Source organism: Malania oleifera, chromosome 13, assembly GCF_029873635.1.
Source record: "Malania oleifera isolate guangnan ecotype guangnan chromosome 13, ASM2987363v1, whole genome shotgun sequence".
NCBI lineage: Eukaryota > Viridiplantae > Streptophyta > Magnoliopsida > Santalales > Ximeniaceae > Malania > Malania oleifera.
In genome coordinates this window covers 70,626,183-70,632,529 of record NC_080429.1, presented here as the reverse complement: position 1 = coordinate 70,632,529, position 6,347 = coordinate 70,626,183, and the positions used below count along the sequence as shown (strand labels likewise).

Below are 6,347 nucleotides of genomic sequence, written 5' to 3'. Positions count from 1 at the left end.
TAGTGCTCTAGTGAACTTATATTTGGTAAATAAATTGTGGTTGTGTTGGTTTGGAAATTGTGATTAATTGTTTGATTGTTTTTATTTTCAAAGTATGGTTGAAGATTGAATGTTTAATTGTGTTGTTGATTGATTGTTCAAAAGAAATCAAGTTCTTGTTTGATTGACAAAATAAATAAACAAATCAAAGAATTGGTTAAATATTAAAAGAAGTTAAAGATTTTAAAAGAACTAAAGAGAAAGTTTTAAAAAGCCAATTCATCCCCCCCCCCCTCTCTCTCTTTTGGGAAGCTATTCCTAATTTCAACAATGAAATGACAATGGAATGAAATGTGAAATGTGAATGATGTAAATGAGAAAGAGTCACTTAAAGTGAAATGAAATGAAATGTTAAAGCTATGAACATGAATGGATGTGGATGGTTGAATAATGACAGAAAGAATAATGTATTATGATATTAAAAGTATTTATGCTAATAGAATATGTTACAACTGGGGCGGGACATACTTTTCACCCGAGGGCTTGCTGAGAAAGGCGAGTGCACTAGTAGTATCAGATATAGGAGTAGGTTGTATAACGCATTAGGGCAGAGGGAACCTACTTGTGTGGGCGGGTAGATTTGCCTATCCTTGGGACCTTCGCTAGTAAACCTTTGTTTGAACTGTGTGAGTACGAGATCAAATTAACACTAAAGGGCTTACTGAGTAAGCTGAGTGCTCTGATATACTTCAGTGGTGACCTTTGGCTTGCCAAATATATTAGAGCATAGGGGTGCTACTTGTATGGGCTGGTAATCACCCGTATCCTTGGGTAATCTTGTGGGTTAAATATTTTGTATGTGATTGATTAGGTTCATAGAATGATTTCAGAAATTATGTTAACATCATGTTAACAATTTTCAAATGTTATATATTATGTTGTTATATAAACTCATGTTAGTCACACACTATTTTAATATATTGTTTCTTTCCTTATTAAAATGTGTCTCACTCGAATATAAGTGTATCTTTTTCAGGACCTCCTCGAGATCGAGCTTAGAGAGCTCGAAGTTTTATAGCATTTTTTAGAGATATAAGAAAAAGGGTATAAACATTTTAATAATGTTTTTAGGAATGTAAATATTTTAAGTTTTATGCCTTATGTTTTAACGTTTATAAGAAAGGAATGGTTGTGAATACTGGTTTTTTTTGGGGATATGTATATATGTTGAATATAAGTGGATGATTAATTTATTATGGTTGGTAGAAAGGTATAGGAAAACTTTGGTATTATATGATTGATGATTTTATTTATGTTTTTCGCTACATATTGATTTATGGATTATCAGGATTTTATTAGGTATGACGCACCAGACCGGGTTTAAGGGTTCGGGGCGTTACAAATTATGTATGAAATTGCAAATATGATATATTAAAAAACTTTTAGTACATGCAACACAATTTTAGTATTTCTCAACCAAATGCAATACCGTATTGATCAGATATGCAGTGTATTCAGTAAGGAAACTAAATAAAGTACAAAGCAGAATATAATGCAAGAAATGTAAAAATGACACCAAATATGATATCAGGGTTTGACCAATACTGCCTATGTAATGATCTGGAGAATTAAAATTATTAAAATAATTAGGAATATAATAAATGAAATGGATAATAAAAGGAAAAGGAAGGAAGGATTTTAGAAGGAGTAGCAGACCTTGTCAACAAATGTCCTGCCTTCGTCGAAAAGTGTCCTTTTAGATATCGTCAACGAACTCAGTTCCTTGTCGACGAAGGAATCCTGAGAGAGTAATTTGAAACTGAATTTCATCGACAAAAGTATCTTCTCATTGACAAAATCTCTATAGTGGCTCGTCGACGAACCCACGTGTCTCGTCGACGAAAGCCTGCCTATAAATAGAAATTTTCTTCATTTTAGTGAGAAAACTCAGGAACCTTCACTCTCTCTCTCTCTCTCTCTTTAAGAAATGATCTCCCAACCTTCTCTCTTCAATTTCGGATCGTTCTCTGTAAGGCTGTAGGAGCTGATCGTTGGTTTGAGAGGTTTAGGAAACACCCCAAAATTAGGGTAAGTGAGTTATTTTGGGAATCCCTTAACGAATATTGTTATTTGGAGCCTAAGAAGTAATAAATAAGCATTTTTCTTAAGATTTGAGTCAGTTAGAGTTTATTTTAATTAAACTAAGATTTTCGGTTCAAGGTCCAAGTGAACACTGCAGGTATCGGTTCGAGGATCCTGCCAGCATAGTTTAGAAGTCAGGTAAGGGGAAATGATATATTAAATTAGGTTTTTATGTATTAAATAAAATGGACCATGTTATATATATGTATATGGGTTTTCATTTGGGTATCAAATGTCAATCATGTAAATTATGTTTTCTGAGCCTAAGATTGCTTATATATCTATGTATATGTGAAAATGAATCATTGAAAGTGAATAATGTTTTCATGATTATTATGTAAGAAATGAAAGGTATATTTTTAGTATATGAACATTAATAGTTGATTGACCTATTTTTCAGGAATATGTATGAACTTTACTGTTAAATTGTGTGACATGAGTAAATGTAAATTCTGTACAAATATATGTTAGATGTATGAGACACAGGCTAAGTAAATAAAGCATTAAGAATAAAATATGTTATGGACTATGTTGCTTGTGTATGTTAATGCAACCATGTAAATGTAAGATAGCTAAAAAGAATCATGTTAGCAGATCTAACACATTTTTAAGTAGACTAACTAATGACAGCTAAAAGGAACTGTAGACTAACTGATGATGGCTAAAGACCAGCTGTAGTACGAATGAAAGAAAGGAAAATGTAATGTAATGGCAATGAAATGATAATGAAATGAAATGTGAAATGTGAATGATATGAATGGAAAGAGTCACTTAAAGTGAAATGCAATGTAATGTTTAAGTTATGGACATGAATAGATGTGAATGATTAAGTAATGACAGAAAGAATAATGTATTATGTTATTAGAAGTATGTATGCTATTAAAACATGCTACGATTGGATGAGGCGTACTCTTCGCCTGAGGGCTTGCTGAGAAAGACGAGTGCGCTAGTAACTTCAGATGTGGTAGTAACTGCATAACGTACTAGGGTAGATGGAACCTACTTGTATGGGCGAGTAGATTTCCCTATCCTTGGGACCTTTGCCAGTAAAATTTTGTTGAACTGTGTGAGTACGAGATCAATCTAACACTTGAGGGCTTACTGAGAAAGGTGTGTGCCCTAGTATTCTTCAGTAGTGACCTTCAGGTTGCCTAAGTATCAGAGCATAGAGGTGCTACTTGTATGGGCGAGTAATCACCCCTATCCTTAGGTAATCTCGTGGGATAAACCTTTTGCATGTGTTTGGTTAGGCTCAGAGAATGATTTCATTGTTTATGGTAATGTTTTGCAAATGTAATTAAAATATTTTTTATGTACCTAATGTTAGCCACACGCTATTTTAATATGTTGTTTCTTCCCTTACTGAGATGTGTCTCACCCGAATATGATTATTTCATTTTCAAGACATTCTCGAGGTCGGGCTTAGAGAGCTCGAGGGTTTTTAGCCTTTTTAAGGATTATAAGGAGAAAGGGTATAATCTTTCATACACTATGGGGTTGTATAAAATTAAAGTTGATGTTTTATGTTTTTATGTTTTAAGTCTGTTGAGGAAGGAATGATTGTGAATACTGAATTTGTGGATTGAGTTTTTGAAGATATGGGTATATATGGAAATGCAGGTGATGGATGGTTAATATGGATTACAAATAGAAATAGTAAACTCTGGTATTATGATATTATATGTATGGAGATTATGTTTATGTTTTTCGCTGCGTATGTTTTGATTTATGGATTATCAAGATTTAATCAGGTATAACGCACCGGACTTGGTTTAAGGGTTTGAGGTGTTACAACCTGTCCCTACCTTGGCACACAAGCACAAGGATTCCACTAAGGCTCACTTCATGGGTGGAGTGGCACCGATTACAACACCTTACCAGGATGGTGCACCTAACTTTCCTAACCGGGTCAAAGCCAATCCGGGATTTTTCACAAGGCAAGTCTCTTTCTTCAGGCTCACACTTGGAATACAATCAGATAACTCAAATTTAATGTACAAGTAAAGTGCTTCTACACAAGCAGATATGTACCACAATATGGTCCATATATATACAGATGATAGAATTTATGCTCAGTGCAAATAAAGTGTGCTAACACTCAGTCTGGTGTAAATATGCAATCAAGTCATTTCTCAGAATATTTGCTCAAGAGATATTTAAAAAATCAGTAATCTTGTGAAAAAGATTTTGCACAATCAAAAACACACAAGCTTGATGAGTCTTGCAACAATGATGCAAAGACTCACTAGTTACAAAGGTTTTCCCACACAAAGATTTATTAGTTAAATCGGACGGGAAAACCCTGGCTAAAACTCTTAATAAAAAACAATAAAGCAATCAACACAATGAGAGTTTGAGCTAGTAGGAATTATGTAAGGCAACTCAAAGACACTCTCAAGAAACTTGATTTATCAAAGGAATAGCAAAGAGTGAGTGTTTGGGCTTTGTGATATGAGAAATAAGGTCTAAAAATTTCAAAGAATTTTTCTCTTAATGATAATGCTAATTACTCATTAATTGTACAAATGAACCCATATATATAGAGAAGGCCAAAATTATAACCGTTGGGGACATGTAGGGTATTATTAAAATTGTTTAAAATGTGTTTAAGAAATTAACCTTGTTTAACCCTAATTGAACGTGGTAAAAATTTAGCCAACTCAAGAGTTTCGGTCGACCGAGCCATAGGTTTGATTGCTCAAACAGACACATCAAGAAAAGGTAATCTTGAAGTTCTGGTACCTGATCAAGGGTTCGGTTTGCTGACCAAGGCGATTTTCTAATTTGTCTGAGGTTCGATTGCCTAGTCTCAAGTTCAGTCTGCCGAACTTGAACATTCGGTCGCCCAAGGCTATTTTGAACGTGAATTTCAGGCACCTAAGTTGTTGGAAAAAGTTTGGGCTTGAATTCGGTCAATCGTGGACACTCAGTTCATTTGAGTTTGGTCGCCCAAAGTTGGGTCAACTTTTTGACCATTCAACGGTTTGGTCGACCGAGGCAATTTGACTTGCTTGGTTCAGTCGCATGAAGCTCCAATGATTTAAGCCTAATTTCTATTCTTTAATTTAAATTTTACCCCTGATGAGATGTGAGTGTAGTGGGGTCCTGTGCACTCAATGTATAAGAACCTAAAGTCAATCTAGGGCAACCTGAGCATAAAGTCCTATCATGCATAACGCAATTATTACAGACCATATTGAATTACAAACCAAAATGAAGAATATAAAAATACAAATACAAATTAAGCATAATATTCTTCAATCTTCCTTGGAGTCACCATATGCCATCGTGATATAACGTTCTTTTCAATTCCATGCGCAGAGTGAACCTGCATGTAAGCTCAGGGTAAACATTAGTACCAAGATATTTGTCATTATCAAAATGGGATATGAATAATTAGGTCAACAATTTCCCCCTTTTTGATGATGACAAATACTTTATGCAAAAGTGGGTACAACCAAGAAAGGCTCTCCCTGACAATATGCATAAAGAGAATTAAAAGCTCAATTATTACAAAAGTACCTAATTTTACATCTTCTCTCCATTTTGGCAACAGCAAAAAGGGTCAAGATAAAAGAATTAGAACAAATAGGAAAACAATGAGTAATAATCATTTCAATACAAGATATAATTTGGGAAGATTTTAAAAAATTTTTGGCAACAAGCCGTTTGAAAATGAAGCATTTTCCCGAAAGAATCTGTATCTAACTGACCTATTTGAGTTCAATAAATTATATACAGTAATTTATCTCAAACAACTCAAACAGTCCAGTATTGATCAATTCAAATCATCAAGTCAAAGAGATGATATAATCATGCAGCACACAATAACTGAAAGATTATCTCACAAGATATAGAGTATAGCAATGAATAATGTGAGATAGCATTTAATTTTCAGACCCGTATTTTCTAAGTGTTGTGGCTCCCCCTCAGATTATGCATTCTCTCTATTCTTACAACTTGAGCATATGACACAAGTATTTAAATTTATAAATGCACAACATGACAAAATATTATCATTTAAGATTATTTCTTGCAAATTTGTCTTTAAAAAAAATCCCCCTTTTGAAATAGTTAACAAGTGTTTTGGGGATAAAGTTTGCCACAAAAGATTTGATTTAAGTCCAGCAAGATTATTGCAGTTAACTAGAACAAATCATATTTAGAATAATCATTATGCACACAAAAGAAATGTTCTAGAAGCACAAACTCATATCATAGTGTGT

The 6,347-nt window shown here is 33.8% G+C and overlaps 1 protein-coding gene across 1 annotated transcript in view; it reads right to left on the bottom strand.

The window, feature by feature from the left end:
• Nucleotides 1-5,271: 5,271 nt before the first annotated feature.
• The window catches only part of LOC131146860 (protection of telomeres protein 1a-like), a 129,397-nt gene continuing 128,321 nt past the window's right edge, over nucleotides 5,272-6,347 (bottom strand). The window contains exon 12 of the transcript XR_009134483.1: nucleotides 5,272-5,449. The gene's annotated coding sequence lies outside the window, so the exon portion shown is untranslated. The remainder of the gene's footprint in view (nucleotides 5,450-6,347) is intronic.